This window comes from Protopterus annectens, chromosome 4.part0 (assembly GCF_019279795.1).
Source record: "Protopterus annectens isolate FY-2018-M chromosome 4.part0, PAN1.0, whole genome shotgun sequence".
NCBI lineage: Eukaryota > Metazoa > Chordata > Ceratodontiformes > Protopteridae > Protopterus > Protopterus annectens.
The window spans coordinates 1,091,768,025-1,091,787,706 of NC_056733.1; positions in this window are offsets into that span (position 1 = coordinate 1,091,768,025).

Below are 19,682 nucleotides of genomic sequence, written 5' to 3' on the forward strand. Positions count from 1 at the left end.
ATTTGATCCTTGGTGCTGCCCTCACACTCCTCCTCCTCTTCTTGATCACCAGCGTCATTCTACAAACCACCATCCTATGCTGCCTAACTACACTTTCCCTGGTCACCACTTTACAGTTTACAATCTCCTTCAAACTGGCCCTCCTACATAAGATATAATCCACCTGTGTGCATCTTTCTCCACTCTTGTATGTCACCCTATGCTCCTCCCTCTTGTTAAAATACGTATTCACCACAGCCATGTCCATCCTTTTCGCAAAATCCACTACTATCTGACCTTCTGCATTCCTTTGCTTAACACCATACCTACCCATCACTTCCTCATCCCCTCTGTTCCTTTCACCAACATGCCCATTGAAATTTGCTCCAATCACCAATCACTCACCCTTGGGTACAGTCATCACAACTTCATCCAACTCACTCCAAAATTTTTCTTTCTCATCCATCGCACACCCAACTTGTGGAGCATATGCACTAACAACATTCATCATTACACCATGAATTTCCAGCTTCATAAACAACACTCTATCCAACACTCTTTTCACCTCCAAAACACTCTTAGCATACTGTTCCTTCAGAATAACTCCTACACCATTTCACCTCCCATCCACACCATGATAAAACAATTTGAACTCACTGCCGATACATCTAGCCTTACTCCCCTTCCATCTGGTCTCTTGCACACACAAGATATCAACCTTCCTTCTGTCCATCATATCGGTTAGCTCTCTCCCTATACCAATCATACTGCCAACATTCAAAGTTCTGACCCTCACTACCACAGTCCTAGCCTTTTGCCTCTCTTCCTGCCTTCAGCCATGCCTTCCCCCTCTTCTCCTCCTTTGGCCAACAGTAGCCCAATTTTGGCCAGCACCCTGTTGGCTAACAGTACTGGTGGTGGTCATTGTTAACCCGGGCCTCAACCAAACTGGTATGTAAATATTTATTGCTGTCCACATGAATGATTTGCGAAGTTTTACGCCAGATGCCCTTCCTGACGCAACCCTCCCCATTTATCCGGGCTTGGGACCGTCACAAAGAAATGCACTGGCTTATGCATCCCCAGTGGCTTTATATACATGATTATAATTGGAGACAGGGCAGAGGATGATTTAGAGAGTTATATTTCAGTTACAGTTGGCTTTTTTTTTTGGTTTTCCATTTTCTCCTACTTACTTTTTTGTCACCCAGTAGCATAGCTTGGTAAGGCCTTAATATGCCTAGACAATTCAGTGCCCAAGTCACAGTCTAAAAGAATAATTTCTTTACTTGCAACAGTTTGCCAACATTTATGACAGCGTACTTAGTAGGAATTTTTTTTTTAATTTACCATCTCATTACATGCCCAGCACATGTTTTAATTACCTCTCTTTTTCTCCATCACACCTCTAGAATTTACTCTATTCCTGAGGAAAAATTCTCTGAAGTCTGTTTGAAATACCTATGCAAACTTCTCAATTAAAAAATCGTAAACCTTCTGGGCTTTCTTGCATACATGGGAGTCCTACAGATGTCTTTCCATGTCTACTACATGGGATCCCTTGCTAGTAGCTCACGACACACATGCACAAAAAGGCAAGTGCTCTAACTTCCACTAGTCTTATCCCTCCCAACACTTTACCCTATAAAAGGGTAAAGCCATCCAAAAGCCCATACCCTAACCCTAAAACTTCTACTCAGTTCCTAAGTCCTCACTCACTTAGCATAAAACTGCAACCCTTAAACCTAAATTCGCTGATCGCTCCCTAACTGTAAAACTCTTCTCTCACTCTCTATACCTAAGAATCCCTTCCTACTCTATAACCATAAATCTTTTGCCCCCAAACCTAAAACTTCCTTCTAACTCCCTAGCCCCAGAGCCCCCCCCTCATTCTCCAAACTTAAATCCCCTTCCCAATTGCCACCTTAATCTACACTTCCACCCCCAAGCTGCTTGCCCGAACTAATGTCCAGTTTGAATGTGAGTGGCAGCAACACGAGTTGCAAAATGCTCGATCTCCTGCCTTCAAGTCTGTGGTCTTCAAGGACGTGGGACTCGAATGTTTGCAGTATAACCTGTCTTTCCATTGTTCCTTTCTAAACTGTCTTTCCAGTCTCTCTTCCCTGTCTTTTTTAACCTACTTTGATTTATTCTTATAGTTATCATGTAATATTGTATATGCCTACTAATTATCCCTTTTTTAACAGCAGCTTCTACGTTAGACTCAGCAAAAAAAAAGAGTCTACCACAGTTGGTGTTTCACCTAGCACACCTCTATTCCTTACTGTTTACCTGTACTCTGTTATTAGTCGCTGGCATGAAAGGCAGTCTCTAATCTGCAGCTCAGACTTACGATTGGTCTCATTCCACTCAATTAACTTTCTCTTAGTTATTTGCTTCTAATACCTTGATTCCTTTACTAATTTTCTCCGGTAAAGTCTGGCTCCCACTTGCCTATTTTCTGTACCCATATTAGCAGTCATTCCTATTAGTAAAATCTTGTTTCTCCATTCCTGTATTGGCTTAGTTCTTAAAATGGTTTTAGCTATTTTACGAATATATTGTGCTGTGTGGTTATTATTTTCCTTAAGGATCTGCATCCAAAATCGTATTCTATCTTTATTTCTCAAACTCTCCCAAGTTTAATCAGTAGTTCTTCCACTTTGATTTGTGTTATATATGGTGTCCAACTTGTGGTAATTTCCCCAAGATTTTATTGCCTATTGAAATAGAGCAGATCTTTAAGTGACAACAGTAATGAGTTATCCAATTTCCACTAATGCATTGTTACATTTCAGTTGCTAGTCTGTATTATACAAGGATTTTTGCAGTAAAAAAAGAACACAGAATTTTCATAAAGTACTTACTGTTTATTAAAACATTTCACTTGTTATACTATTCTACTTTATTTTAGCACTGTTAAATTTTAATTCTTAATGTATCTTACTTGTACTGCTGATGACTGATGTTTTTAATTTCTAGATTTTCTTCTTGCACAACAGTGATAACATAAAGCAAGTTGAAAAATATTCACAATAACCAGCTTCTAAAATGGGTCATTACAAGGTGATAGCTGTATTTAATGAAATATAGAGTAGGTTATTAATTTATTTCCACTCACTAACTGCTACCTCGTGATGTTATAAAAGAGTTCTCTGTACTCAGCTTTCAGAACAGACTTTCTAACATTTGCAGTTATATGTCAGAAATGCCCAGGATATTTTAAAGATTATTATTATTGTTGTTATTATTATTATTATTTATTATTATTATTTATTAATTATTATTGTAGGCCGCGGTGGTGCAGCGGTTAGTGTTGTTGCCTCTCAGCAAGAGGTATTCCTATTCTATTCTCAGCTGGAGAGCTTTCTGTGTGGAGTCTGCATGTCCTCCCTGAGGTCGAGTGTCGCTAAAGACATGTAGGTAGGTGCAAGCGTGAATGTGCGTGCCTTCTTTGAAGGTTGGGTGTTGGGCTGGCAACTCGGCACCGTAAAAATCCACTGCCAATCATGAGTGGACCAAAGTTCCGCTGTAGCGACCCCTAACCGGGAAAAGCCAAAAGACTTTTATTATTTATTATTATTTTGGCCCGCTTGAATGTTATCATCTGATTATGCAATCAAAGAATTATTAATTCCTAAAAATAATCCTCCTGATTGGTCAGATGCATATTTATTCCCAGTTTAAAGCAAGCATCACTACCATAAATACACATATTATTTATGGACCACTGCCACTTAAATGCAACAAAATAAATCACCTGAACTGACACAATCCAAAGCTAATTTATCTCCCTGGCATCAAATAATTTCATATACTGATTTGACACTAATCATTTAACACATGTACATAAAAACTCAAAGACTCACTACAGACACAGACACACACACACACACACACACACACACACACACACACACACACACACACATTTACCTTACAAGATCTTCGCTAACTCTCCCCACACACACACAGCACAAATCACGAGCCCCTGCTGGAAATGTAGGTCAAAGCTTCATGAAGACAAAGAGCCTAACAGTAGAACAGTAGTTTAAAAAGGAACGGAAACATAATAAAATGCCTGTTACCTACTTATGTCTTACCTTTTTGAAATTTTTATCATCTCAGGTACTCAGTACAGAAAACTCCTGTAGTGTGAACATCAAAAAGCAAAAGCATCACAAAAGCGCTCATTAAATGAGTGAAAGCAAAATCAGCTGGAGGTAAATGACAATATAACATACTCCTGTTGTCCGTGCAGTGAGGATTTCACTCACCAAAAGATAATGTTCACAGTATGAAAATACCGCATATTAAAAGAACAATATTTTAAAGTACTAGGAATGTTCCTTTATACAACGTGATTGCTTTTGTCACATATATAATAGGATAAAATCTAGTATTTTGACATGTACTCAACATAACCTTCAACAATTTGTGAGAAAATGTCAGGCCAATCATAAACCAATCCAGTTATTGCCTCATATACTGCAAGGCCCTGAAGGCTATCACAGTTTCATCAAAACCATTTTGCATTTTATTGTAGATCTATAAAGCTTTGATGCTGTGCATAATACTGCAGTTTGAAGAAGGTGCCCTCAGTTATGTATTTACCACAATAAAACACTTACATTGTGAATAAAAAATACAGAGACAGCGCTATTGGAAATAGATTCTTTATGTACTGCTCACAAATTACAAAGGAATGCTCCAGGGGCATACAACTATGCACATGGTGTGTATCCATTTCCCCTTTCATTTTGAACATGGGAGACTAAATACTTTGTATTCCACTGTGCATTCTAAAAGCATACAGATCTATACTTCTGGAGTTGCCTTAACTGCTTCTGAACCATTATCACTGAACCCCAGGATTTACTATTTTAAAGCATTTATTATTGCTTTTCTAACTAATGGGTAACATATGGTATGGAAACACTGCTCAATAGTGCTTAACATTACTATCAGGATGTACTCATTTCAGTAGTGATATATACTATCTTTACAATTATGCATGCATTCCCTTCCTCCATAAATTTAGTCTTTGGAACAGTGGCCAGGCCAGGCTTTTGCAGAGTGTTTCCTGTTAGGGACAGCATAAAACCAGCATCATGGTCAAACAATGTCACAAAATAAACTCAAGCAGCCATCTGTGTGTCGCCAAATGGCTGATCAGTCTTTCATCTTGGGTTATGATACTGGTTATCTAGAATGTTGGTCCTTGGAGTAGGTGTTCTTCATCTATTTCTGCATTTTTTTCTACCTAAGTAGTGTGGGTAGTTGTAGCATTGTCCATATAAGTAGTGTGGGCAGTTGTAGCATTGTCCATATTCAGGCTTGTGTTTTGGGCCTACTTGTTTGTTTGTAGAGGCTGTGTGCCTGAGCACATGTTCCAGGCCATCTTAGTTTAGCCAAAGCCATTCTTACATTTCAGTGAGAGGAGAGTGTTTATGGTCATTGGCTGATTGGGGTTACCTGGATTACGGCTTGGGGTAAGCACCTCATTGGTTCTTTTGAGCTTTTTTTAAAGTTGTTTCAGGTTTCAACTTCTGTTACTTAAAAAGTTAACTTGTGAGTGTTTCTGCCATTTCACACTGAGCTAATCAGAGGAAGGGCACTGAGCAAACCCTAATCTGTGATATATAAAAAGAGGTTATGTACTCACCATAACATTCCATGTTTGTAGTCCATCTCGCCCTTCATTCTTACATATGGGTTCAGAGCCGATCCTCGGCTCTGACTCGGCCGATTACAAAGCTCGAAGTCTCTAAGTTGGCTCGTGGCAAGGTAGGTATCCCATAGTGCACTAGTAAGTATCCCCAGATCTTGTTTGCTGCTGTCTATAAAAAATGATATAAAGTATTTCTCCAAGGAAAAACAAAGATGAAAGGTCTCCAACTCTAAGGAAGATAGACATTATCTTGTCTCCAGATCCTCCAGGGAGACATGGATGGGGGTAGGTGGGTGGGTTCGTAAGAATGAAGGGCGAGATGGACTACAAACATGGTTATGGTGAGTACATAACTTCTTTATGTTCTGTAGTCCTATCTCACCTTCATTCTTACATATGGGACAGCATCCCTAGCACCTTTTTCTTGGATGGCTCATGGGAATATACTCCTAAGAACCATGGAACCAAAGGAGGCGCTACCCCTGGAGGCCAAGTCCAATTTGTAATGAGTAATAAAGGTATGAGGGGTAGCCCAAGTTGCTGCTGCACATATACTGTCCATTGGAATTCTGGCTTGAAAAGCGGCAGATGTGGATATAGATCTGGTGGAATAAGCTTTAATTTTAAATGGGAGTTCTTTGCCATTAGAAGAGTAAATAAAAGATATGCAATTTGAAATCCAGTTTGATAACGTTATCTTGGAGACTGGCATTCCTTTTCTCATCTCTGAAAAAGATATAAATAATTGGTCTGATCATCTGAACTCCTTTGTTCTATGTAGATAGAACCTTAACTGTCTGTGTACATCAAGTTGATGAAACTTATATTCTGCTTTGCATGATTTGGAAAAAAGACTGGCAGATCAATAGTTTGATTAATATTTGATTGTGAACAAATCTTGGAGACGAAGGAAGGGTTAGTGTGAAGGGAAACTCTGTCTCTGTGAAATATCAAGTAAGGAGGTTTGACTGAGAGTGCTTGCAGCTCTGACACTCTTCTGGCGGATGTAATGTCTACCATAAAATGGTCTTTCATGATAGGAACTTTAAATCACATCTATGTGAAGGTTCAAAAGGCGGTGAGGTAAGTTTTGAAAGAACAAAATTTAGATCCCAGGGAGATATAGGTTCTTGAAAAAGAGGTCTTAGTAAGGTAGTGCCTTTTAAAAAAAGATTTACACAATCTATGAGCCATAAGATTAGGTTCTTGTTGTCCCAAATGAAAATTGGAGATAGCTGCTAATTGAACTTTGATTGTAGCAGCAGCTGATCCCTGATGAAAAAGTTTGGTTAGAAATTCTAACACTAAAGGAATGGAGGCTGTGTAAGGATCTATGTTCCTAGCTTGTGCCCAGAGAAAAAATCTTTTCCATTTGCTAGCATACAATTTTCTCACAGAAGGTTTATGAGAAGGCATCAGAATATGTGTAACCACAGGGAGAAATCATGAAGCCTGACTAGAGATGGAAGTGAAGCAGCCATGCTGTCAAGTTGAGTGTGTGGAGACAGGGATGGAATGTGCCTAACATATGTGTCAGAAGGTCTGGTACTGGGTCGAGTCCATGGATCGCTCAGAAGGTGAGGCCCGAGAAAGAGGAACCAAATCTGATGTGGCCAGTGAGGAATGATGAGAATCATTCTGCTTCCCAAAGTCTTTGCTTTCTGGATCGCTTTCAATATTAGCGGAAAGGGAGGAAAAGCATAAATATTTCCCGAGGGCCAATTGTGGACAAGTGCGTCTCTTGGTGTCTCCTGCAGGGGGGGGATAAGGGTGAAGTAGCTGCTGCATTTGGTGTTCATTGGGGTGGCAAACAGATCGCAGCAAGGCTGTCCCTATTTGCAGAAAATCTGTTCCGCGACTTTCTGATTCAGAGACCACTCATGAGACATCAAGATTGCCCTGCTGAGTTTGTTGGCTATCACATTGGTTCTTCCCGGGATGTGCATTGCAACTAGAAAGCATTGAGAGGATATCACACACTGCCACACATGTAGAGCCTCTCGACATAGGGAGTAGGATCTGGTTCCCCCTTGTTTGTTTATATACCATACCACTGACATATTGTCTGATTGGATTGCTATTGTCCCTAGAGGAAGAAAGTCATGAAGTGCTTGCAACGCTGGTAACACTGCTCTCATTTCTAGAACACTGATATGCAAGTGAGCCTCATGTTCTTGCCATGTGCCTTGGACTGTCCTTCCTAGATAATGCCCCCCCACACCCTATCTAGGAGGCATTCGTGGTCACAGCAGCAATGGGTTGGCAAGGAATGAAGGATCTCCCTATCATTAGTTGATCGGACTGGATCCACAAACGAAGGTCCTTTTTGCAAGATTCCATTATTAAAATGGGATGAGACAGAGGCAGTTGCTGAAGAGACCACTGGAAAAAGAGTAGCCATTGTAAAATTCTCATATGTAGTCTGGCTAGTGGAAAAAGAAGTTATGTCTTACCATAACGTTCCATCTGTGTTATTGATCCTCGTTCAGTCATTACGTATGGGTATTGGTTCCGACCTCGGAACCGAGCCGGCCATTTTCTAAGCTCGCGCCAGTTTCAAACTCTCGAGCTAAACTCTTACCCACAATCCCCCCCCTCCCTGTTACCTCAGATTGAGTTTGCAAATCAAAGAAGGTAGAGGCTACCTCTGGTAAAATAACCTAAGACTGCCAGATGGTGAAATCCACTAGAAACCACAGGAGGGGGAAGGAGGGAGGGTCGTAATGACTGAAAGAGAATCAACAATACAGATGGAACATTATGGTAAGACACAACTTCTTTATCTGATATTGTTAATCCTCGTTCATTCATTGCATATGGGACAGAGTCCCCAGCTACCTTTATTCCTGGGAGGCTCTCATGGAAGGACATTCCTGAGCACCATAGAACCGAAAGATGCTCTTCCCCTGGAGGCCAAATCCAATTTGTAATGATTTATGAAGGTATGAGGCATAGCCCAAGTTGCAGCTGCACAGATGTCATGTAAAGAAGCTCTGGCATGGAAGGCAGCAGAAGTTGCCACCGACCTTGTTGAATGAGCTTTCATGGTAGTAGGCAATGAGATATTACGTTGTGCATAAATGAAGGTCACACAGTCCTTCAACCATCTAGCTAATGTGACATTAGCAACAGCAGATCCTAATCTTGGTCCAGAAAAGGCCAAAAACAACTGGTCAGATTTAGTAAAAAGACCTTGTCCTGTTTAAGTAAAAATGATTTTGCCTGTGGATATCTAGGGTATGTAGGCAATACTCTCCTCTGTTTGAATGATTGGGAAAGAAAACTGGCAATTCAATGCTTTGATTAATGGACATTTCTGAAATTACTTTTGGCAAAAATGATGGATTAGTTCTCAGAGACACTCTATCTCTATAAAAAATTAAGTATGGACTCTTGATACATAAAGCTTGACGCTCAGAAATACGTCTGGCAGAAGTAATGGTGACCAAAAACAAGGTTTTCCATGACAAATGCTTGAGGTCACAAGAAGAAGCTGGTTCGAAAGGTGGCATTGTTAGAGCTTGTAGAACTAATGATAAATCCCATGGTTGAATAGGTTCTCTAAAAGGTGGCTTCAGATGATTCACACTTTTTATGAAGGTCTTGTATAATTTGTGGGACATAAGAGAGGAATCTTGGACACCCTCATGAAAATTAGAAATTGCAGCCAAATGAACTCTAATGGTAGAGGCTGATAGACCCAATTGGAAAAGGTTGGCCAGATAGACTAGTATTATCGACACTGGTGCTGAGAAGGGATCTACTTGTTTATCTTTCAGACAACAGGTAAATCTTTTCCACTTGCTCAGATAAGTAATTCTAGTGGAAGACTTATGAGATGCAATGAGAATGTCACGTACTGGTAAAGAAAGATCATTCTGCCTGGCAATCAAGGGAAATGGAGTAGCCAAGCCATGAGCTTCAGCCTGTTCAAATTGGGATGAATCAGGTTCTGTGGATGTGAGATCAACTCCAGGATTGGATGAAGAATCCATGGTCGATCTAGTAGGTGAGGTCAAAGAAAGGGGAACCAGATCTGTCGAGGCCAATATGATGCTATGAGGATCACCTTGCACTTCAACCAACGGGCTTTCTTCAGAAACTGGGGAATGAGGGGAAAGGATGGGAATGTGTAAAGAAGACCCGAGGGCCAATCGTGGACTAGAGTGTCCCTGGGTGACTGTCCCGAGGGGGAATCAGGGCGAAGTAGTTGCTGCATTTGTAGTTGGTCGGGGATGCAAACAGGTTGCAGCAAAGACGGTCCCAGCAGTGGAAGATCTCTGCCACTATCAAGGGATTCAGGGACCACTCGTGAGGTTGAAGAATGCACTCGGTGAGTCTGTCTGCTATCATGTTGAAACTCCCGGGAATGTGCGTTGCTAGAAGAAAACGGTTGGTAGCCATCGCCAATTGCCATATCCTCATGGCCTGTCGACAAAGGGGGTAAGATTTGGTTCTACCTTGCTTGTTGATGTACCAGACCACCGCCATGTTGTCTGATTGAATTGCAATTGTCCCAGACGGCAGCAGGGGATGGAATGCTTGCAACGCCAGAAGCACTGCCCTCAGCTCTAGAACATTTATATGCAGATGGGCCTCCAGTTCGGACCAAGTGCCTTGGACTGTCTGTCCTTGACATAGCCCCCCCACCCCATCAGGGAGGTGTCCGTGGTCACTGTGGCCTTGGGTTGTTGGGGGGAGAAGGGGAGAGACCATTGTGACAGATTGTGTGTTATCCACCAAATTAAATCCTGTTTGCACCTGTGGGTTACTTGAATCATGGCTGAAAGAGGATGCTGAAAGGGATACCATTGTGTGAGCAGTAGCCATTGTAGAAGCCTCATGTGAAACCTGGCCAGGGAGACAATGGTGATGGAGTTTGCCATGGAACCCAACAGCTGTAGAACTGAGTGAGCCATGGATTTCTCCCTTGAAAGGATTGGAATCAGTTGTTGCTTTATCCTTAAAATTTTGTGCTCTGGAATAGCAGCTCTGCAGTTTTTTATGTAAAAGATAACCCCTATGAATTCTGTCAACTGAGATGGGGTGAGAATGGATTTTTGCCAGTTTATGGTTATGCCTAGCCTTTGTGTGGCGGGGAGACAGTATGCCAGGGCTTCTTCCAGTAGATGTCTGGTGGGGGCAGAAATGAGCCAGTCATCTAGGTATGAAAACACCTGAAATCCTTGAAGTCGCAAGTGAGCTGTGATGACTGCCATCTACTTTGTGAACACTCTGGGGGCTCTAGAGAGTCCGAAGGGCAGTACTCTGAACTGGTAGTGACTGGCTCCTGCATGGAAGTGCAGAAATCTTCTTGATGAATGTCCACTTTTATGTGGTAGTACGCATCTTGAAGATCTATCGAGCACATCCAATCGTCTTTTTCCAAAAGCGGGAGGATAGACTATATTGTGACCATCCGGAATTTTTGTACTCTGACAAACTTGTTCAATAAACTGAGATCCAAAATTGGTCTCCAGTCCCCGGTTTTCTTTGGCACCAACATAGTCTTGAGTAGAATCCGGATCCTATCTAGTCTGGAGGGACTATTTGGATGACTCTCTTTCTTAGCAGTTTTTCTATCTCTAGTGCTGCTACTTCCCTTTGACTGGGTGGAACGTCAGGAAGGCTTTTTCCAGGGACTGGAGAAAGATCGAAGGGGATATGATAACCTCTGGTTATAATCCTTTGTACCCAAGAATTGGTGGTGATGGTTAGCCAGGCAGAAGGGTACAAGGAGAAACGTCCCCCAACTACCTCCAGAGGAAAGGAGTTGGGCTGCTCTTCAGGAGCACTGGTAGGATTGGCCAGGGAAAGAATCCCTGGAACCCTGGTTACATGGACCCCTTCTGCCCCGAAAGGAGCGTCTTCCCTGTGAGTTTCTCCCTCTGCCTCTAGGGAAGAACCTGGCCTGTGTGTCACGGAAAGGACCCTGAGATTTCCTGAAGCATATCTTCCCACTCTTTTGGTTACAGGTGAAAGCACATTGAGGGGAAGAATAACGGACACCTATGGCAGAAAGGGTCTTAATGTCCTGTTCACATCTGGCCAGTGTGCTTTTAACTTTGGGTCCAAACAACGAGGAGGCCTCAATGGGAGCATTAAGAAAGGAAGCCTTAAAGGATTCCATGAAATTGCACAAGCGTATCCAGGCATGTCATCTCAAGATTGCCACTGATCCCGCTGCTCTAGCTGCTCCTTCTGATGTGTGAGATATCGGTCACATAGAGGAGTTAGATATTGACTCAATGGTGACCAGCTGAGAGGCCACTTTGTCACGGACCTCATCAGACATGGCACCAGCCAAGGTTTCAGAGAGCTCAGAAATCAGATCCTGTTGAAGCCTGGTAAAGTGTGTCATATAATTCAGGGACCTGATAGTAAAGGTCGCTGATGCAAAGGTGTACTTCCCTATCCTGTCCAGGGTCTGGGACTCTTTGTTAGGCAGATGGACAGTCTGGCTTTCTTCTTCTGCCAGATCCTTTTTTGTTGCGGCTGCCACCATCAAAGCATCCACAGGAAGACCTCTTGACCAATGGGGATCCATAGCAGGTGGGGACAAAATCTTATCCGGCCTCCAGGGAATAGCTTTGATGGTGTTAGGAGCCTTCCAAGCATGCTGCACAATAAGCCGGACAAGTTAATTGGCAGGTGGAGTAACCCAGGAGGTAGGGGGCCGGGCGCAAACAGCCTGCAGGAACACAGATTCCTCAGAGGTCAGTTTAGAGGACTGCCAGTCACCTCTCTGTTTCAGGATTTCGAGGATATCACCAAAGAATACCTCAGAGGGTGACTGAGGGGATCCTTCCCCCTCATCAAAATCTGTGTCTTCAGTGAGGGACTCCTCTGTAAAGTCCATGTGCTTCCTCTTACATGAACTTTTCCGTTGGACTTCCTCAGTGGGAGAAGCTGGGGAAGACAGTGGAAAAGGGGTTTCCTGTGGGAATATGTCCTGAGGCCCTTGCACCCGGTGTCCACTGGGTGCGACTTGTGAAATCAGTGTACCAGAGGAGGGTGGAGGGATAGACAGTCCAGTATTGCCAGCAGCAGTAAAAGCCTTCTCCATCAGTTGGAAGGCTGGTCCACCTAAAGAGGAGTCAATGTCTAGGACAGGGGTCACCCCTCCCCTAAGTGGCTCAGCTTGCCGACCCGGAGTCCCTGGATGGCTGTGGAGCAGCAAACTATGCATGTCACAACTGACATCCTGGGTCATAGCAAAATTTTCCTGCCATGAAGGCAACTATGGTCCCTTAGTGAGATCCATAAATGGAACCGCAGAAGGGAAGACTGTGCTATATCCATGGACTTCAAAGGCAATGAAGGAGGAGAATAAGAAGGGGTCTTTGGAGATGGGTGATCACCTCCCAAGGAAGGATAGTTCCTGGGGGATGGGATACCTCTGGCCAAGAGCACCTGATCCACAAGACGCAACACATCATGTTTGGAAAGGCTTCTAGTGGACCTCATGGAGACTGAAGGAGAAACAGGCCTGTCCACAGAAGAGGCAAATTCGGTGCCCATCTCACCTGTCCGCACCGAGAATAATGGTGCCGAGAGAGACTGGACTACGGGTGTCTGCACCGAAGAAGTCATCGGTGCCGAGGTCATGGTCTGCACCGACACAGGGATCGGTGCCGAAGCTGGAACCGACAAAACTGGAGCCAACAATAAAGGTATTGGTTCTGAGTAAGTTGTCAGAGCTGACGTGATCAAGGTCTGCGCCGACTGAACGGTCGGTGCCAATACGGTGTTAATAGACTGAAGTGAGGAGCCCCTCGGTGCTGACATAGTGAAGGCTGCAGAAGAAGACAGAGCTGAGATCACTGAAGGAGCTGAAGGCATCTGTGCCGAAGGACTAGGCACTTAAAGCACTGGGGCTGACTGAGTGAGCTCCAGAGCTAAAACTTTAGCCTTTTTAGGTTTTGGTTGGCGAGAGTCCCCAGCCGGGGACGAAGGAAAAGATTTAGCCTTGGTAGGAACATCCAAGATTTTCTTATGGGCCCTAGGAGGGGTTGAGACCTCTGACCCAGAAATAGCCTCTGAAAAGGGAGATTTAAGAAATCCCTTCAACAACAGCTTGTTTTTCATTTCCAACAAAGTTCTATTTGAAAAGTTTTCACAAATAGTACAGGGCGGGTCAACAGATAAGTGGGATGCCCCCAAACAATAAACACACAAAGAGTGTGCATCAGAAGTAGGTAGTTTGTGTCCACAATCAGAACACCATTTAAACCCTGGACTACCTTTCTTATCTGCCATTATAGAAAGTTACATAGCAGAAAAAGGTACCAGCAATGGTACAAAAGAATATCCGAAGGTATGAGGAAAAGGGAAAGATTACCAATGATGGTAAGGGGAGAATACCTCGCGGTAAAAAGGTAAAGAAAAGAGAAGAAAAACCTGAAGAAAATATAGTTGTTAGATGTGATAGAGTAAGAGACAATGAAATAGAAACTTTTCTGACAGAAAAGTAATATAAATGACTAATGAACAGCAAATAACTGTACTTAGCTCAAGAGAAGCAGCTTGACACGACCGAATGGCAATGCGGCAAACGAAATCTGAGGTAACAGGGAGAGGGGGGTTGTGGGTAAGAGTTTAGCTCAAGAGTTTGAAGCTGACGCAAGCTTGGAAAATGGCCAGCTCGGTTCCGAGGTTGGAACCGATACCCATACTTAAAGAATGAACAAGGATTAACAATATTAGATCTAGAGTTATAGTAGCAGCCATGGATCCTGGAAGTTTGAGCACTGTCTTCGCTTTGACCTTGTGTTGGGGAAGCAGGCTGTATATTTGTTGTCTTAGATTCTGCACTCTGTCTGAAGGACGGCGAGCCATCATTGTGACTGTGTCTATTTCTGTGCCTATAAAAGTCACATATTGAGAGGGCGATAAGACAGCCTTTTTATTATTTATAGTAATGCCTAGCTGAGTGCAGACTCGGATGGTTGAATCCCTGGCTTGTAGAAGTAGGTTCCTGGTGGTGGCAGTCAGGAGCCAGTCATCCAGGTATGGAAAGACCAGGAATCCAAGATGTCTCAAGTGAGCCATTACTACCGCCATGTATTTGGTGAACACCCTGGGGGGCTGTGGTGAGACCAAAGGGCAGAGCACAAAATTGGTAATGACTGGCTCCCAGCCAGAGGCATAAATGACTCCTTGATGCTCTGTCCATTTTTATTTGGTAGTACGCATCTTGGAGGTCTATGGGACACATCCAATTGTCTTTCCCTAACAGAGTGAGTATAGACTGCAGTGTTACCATTCGGAACTTGGACTTCTTCACTGATTCATTCAACTTGCTGAGATTCAAGATGGGCCTCCAGTCCCCTGCTCATTTTGGCACTAAAAAGAATCTGGAGTAAGTTCCAAATCCTATTTGGTCTGTGGGGACAGTTTGGATGACTCTCTTTTGAAGCAACTTTTAGACTTCTATAGTTGCTTGATCCCTGTGATTGGGGGGAACATCTGGGATTCTCTTGGTTAGATGAGGTGGAAAAGAGAAAGGTATGGAGTATCCTTTAGAAATTATTCTTTGTACCCATTTGTCTTGTGCGATGTCGTGCCAGGCTTCTGGGTAGAAAGATAAGTGACCCCCAACTGGCTCCAGAGAAGCGCAATCAGGCCCCACTTCAGGAGCACTGATAGGTATGTCCACAAAAGGAATGTCAGCCACCCTGCTTTTGCAGACCCCCACCTGCCTCTAAGGCAATGTCTACCATTACTTCCTTCCTCCTCTGCCTCTGGAGAAGGAATCACCTTGTGTGTCTGGGAAAAATCTCTGAGATTTCTTGAGCTACATTTTTCTGCCTCTCTAACCTTTAGGGTATGGTCTAGAAGAGTCAGAAAAATGTACTCCCATGACAGAGAGAGTCTTCCCTTCCTGCTCCATCTGGTGAGTGTGTCTTTTACCTTTGGTCCAAACAGAGAGGAAACGTCAAAGGGGGCATTGGTAAATGTAGATTTCAAGGGCTCCGCAAAGTTACATAAGTGCATCCAGGAGTGCCTCCTAAGGGAAACTCCTGAACCTGCTGCCCTGCTTGCTCCATCTGCTGCATAAGATATCAGCCTCATGGAGGAGTTAACAATAGAGTTTAAGAAGGACAACTGAGCAGTAACCTTCTCAGGGACTCCTTCAGTTAAAGTACCTTGGAGAGTATCTCTTAACTCTTTTAGGAGATCTCTTTGAAGCCTAGTGAAATGGGTGAGGTAATTCAGTGATCTGAGTGTAAAAGCCACTGAAGAAAAAATATGCTTCCCGTATCTGTCCATTGTTCCAGACTCTTTGTTCGGTGGGTGAACAGATGAGGAATTTTCTGCTAGTTCCTTCTTTGCGGCTGCCGCTAGGAGCTGAACGAAATTTGTTCGGCCTTCTGGGGACTGGTTCCATGGTGTCAGGAGTTTCCCACACCTTTTGACTCACCAAATCTAGCAGCTCATTGAAAGGTGGAGACACCCAAGAGGCTGAAGGTTGAGACCCAAAGGCCATCAGGTACACTGACTCCTCATCAGAAGGGGTGACGGTGGGCCAGCTGCCTCTCTGTTTCAGGATCTCTAGGATATCTATGAAGGAGATATCATCAGAGGATGACCTAGGGGACCTTTCTGACTCCTCGAGGTCAGTATCAGAGGTGATGGACTCATCAGGGGAGTCTATGTGCTTTCTCTTGCAAGTTCTCTTCCAAGGAGGCTCCTCAGAAGGGTATTCTGGGGAGGTCTCAGAAGACTGGGGGCCACCCAAGGGGGGCTCCTGAGGCTGCGGGTCTCTGCTGTCAAGAGAGAGAAATGGTGCTGAGACAGAGGTCTGAGCTTGAGGGGGAAGAGCATCAGTACCCTTGTGTGGAGTTGAAGATCTAGACAACATGCTCCTCATCATCTCAATGGCAGATCTCTCCAGCTCCAAGGACATCACTGGTTCTGAGGAAGCCGAAGTAGCCCTTAGCTCCAGAATGATTGGCTTCGAGACAGATGTAGGATCCGAGATCAACCAAGCCAACGCATCAAGAGGTAGGCACGGAACTGAAGAAGTTCAGGTCCGAGCATCCCCATCAGGGCCGACTGGTGAGCTTTGGCTTCTAGTCACCAGGGACAGCACTGAAGGTGTCGGAGCAGAACTCAGCTCCGAGACAGACAGTTGGGGTGCTGGAACCGATGGTTCCACAACAAACAGCACCGATAGCTCTGGCTCCAAAAGACTGATATGGCTCGGAGGCAGAACAGCAGCAGGTAATATGGCCTTCGATGGCTCCAGAACCAATTGGGTCAGAACCGACAACAAATTTGCTAGCGCTGATGACTTCAAAAGTCTAAGCACCACTCTCTCAACATCCTCCTCAGAAAGACTCTGGAAGACAAGGTAGGGGATCGAGATCCCTGCAAATTCGGAGATCTAAGTGTCGGGGATACTGGTAATAAATCTCTTGACCGGCTCTGAGGTATGGCTTCAGCTATTGCTCCGAAAACCTTGGAGCTGAAACTGGAAGGTCTTTGTCAATAACATCAACCAGCTCCAAAGGCATAGGAGCCAAAGAGCTAGCAGGTTTGTCAATTTTGGTAATTTTCTCTGGCAGTCCTGATGTAGCAGTCAGTATAGAAGACTGTCTTTTAACCAACTTGACCTTCTCTTTTTTAGAAGAGGGAGACCTGGAGTGAGAAGAGGAAGAGCTAGCAAAATCCTCCTCAAAGGAAGGTTTAAGGAGACCTTTCAAAATGAGTTTGTTCTTCCTTTCCTGGAGAACCCAGGAACTAAACGAATGGCAAAAGTACATTTCTCCTGTAGATGTATGGCTCCCAAACAATAAACACACATACTATGCCTGTCAGTTAGGGACATTGTTTTGTGATCATTTTAGGCATTTTTTGAAACCCGAAGGTTTATGGTCTTTAGTTTCTATAGACATACTACCACAACAACAATCAGACTATAAATGTGGAAAGATAATAAGAAGAGAGGACAAGGTCCTAACTTAAATGGGCCTAGCCCTGCTCAAGAAAAAAAAACACACAAGGATAAAGATCACAAAGGACTAGGTCCTCTAACTTAAATGGGCCTAGCCCTGCTGAGGAAACAACACACAAGGAAGAAAGGCAATAGAGGACTAGGTCCTCTAACTTAAACGGGCCTTGCCCTGAACAGAGGGGTAGGTGAGATAGAGAATAAGCAAGTAATAGACAAAGGCTAGAATAGGTCCTAACTAAAACACGGACCCATGCCTAAGAACAAATTAGCTATAACTAGCACACAGAAATGAAGGGATACCACCAAGGAAGGCCTGCGGAAGCAATGGCCAACACAACAACAATTTGCAATAAAAATTTCAAAAAACACACTACTACAAGTTAACAACTGTAAGTTATTAATACTAAACTAACTATAATAGTCAAAAAAGATCACTATAAATATTAGAATAAGAAAGTATTCCAACTTAGCTATGGCCAAGAAAGAGAGCACTTCTAAACTCGTAGAGCGGCAAACGAGATCTGGGGATTCTTACTAGTGCACTATGGGATACCTACTTTGCCACGAGCCAACTTCGAGACTTTTTGTAATCAGCCGAGTCAAAGCCAAGGATTGGTTCCGAACCCATATGTAAGAATGAAGGTGAGATTGGACTAAAGAACATCATTAAGTATCTTGTTTTTTTGCTTATTTTTACGAGTTATTTATAGCACTTTTATTGTCTGCTGCATACTTTTCTAGCTAGTTTCACTGTGTGTAAGGTATTACATGGAAATGTTCTACATTTGTTAAGCACCTGTTTGGGTTTGTTTGTTCTGATTTTTGTCTCCCACTCTCCCTCCCTATTGGTATCCTGTTCTTATATTTGGTGGCTTTGCAGTTGCCCACCCCTACTGTTAATTTGATCTGGGACACTCCTCCCAGTTTAGTGTCATTACCTTACCTAGGGAAAACATTTGAGAAGGCCAACCCACTTAGTTCTTAACCTTGAGTTATCTTCTGCTCCTCCTTACTCCCTTTCCACTTTACAAAAAAAAAATCTAAGCTTGTTTCCTGCCTTTCCTGTAAGTAGTCTAGTCCAGATACAGATTTGCTGTATCCAGGACTGTTTGTAAGCTTCTGAGCCCCCGCCGCTTAGCTAGGGTTAAACTATTCCTGGCACCATAAAGTCTGCTGTTCAGTTTTCCCTTAGAACTAGCCAGTTTTTTAGTTTTAGCACTCAAATCTGTTTCTTTGAGCTCACCCCTTGTTCAGAACTCATTGCAAGCACTAAATAAGCTATAAATTACTACAGCACTCAACTTTCCTCACTTGTCTAGAGGAAAACAGGTTTTAGTACTTAATAAATAAGCACCTATCCAGGCATGTCTAAGGGTCAGCTCCTGGTGTTTTCTCCTGTCTACCTGATGAATATCGGCATCTTGGGGCAATGCAGCAATTTCCTCATGTACACAGACAACCCTCTCCTCCTACCACCCAACACTACAACCTGTGAGAGATGCACTTATATAGCCAAACTGGAAGCAAAGCTCTCTTCACCCAAGACTGGACTAGACAGTCAAGAGGAGAGGGTAAGCACTTGTACCACACCACACTCATCACAGAGTCCCTCAAAACTACACCACCAAAACACACACACAGCAACACAAAACACACACCTACATTCACGGAGGCTCTCAATAAAAATCTGCCCAAGCAACAGGGACCTCCAATGCAGAAACGCAAGCAACCTGCACCCCCCCAACACAACCCAAATGACACATAGCCCACAAACTCTACCCAAGCACTCTAGTCATAAGTGACTCTATAGTCAGGCACAGTGATGTTCCACTCACCAGGCTAAACAAGGAGAAAATTACTGTCAGCTGCCTGTTGGGTGCCAGGATCCGCCACATAATGCACGCACTCAGGTCACTCCACAACAAGTAAAAATATGACTGTGTCATTGTCCATGTTGGTGTGAATGACCTGAGATTTACCTCCCTGGACTACATGAAAAGAGACATGAAGGAGCTGTCCGATCTTGTAGGCCAGTCAGGTATGACCCTAGCCCTGAGTAGCATGCTGCCATCA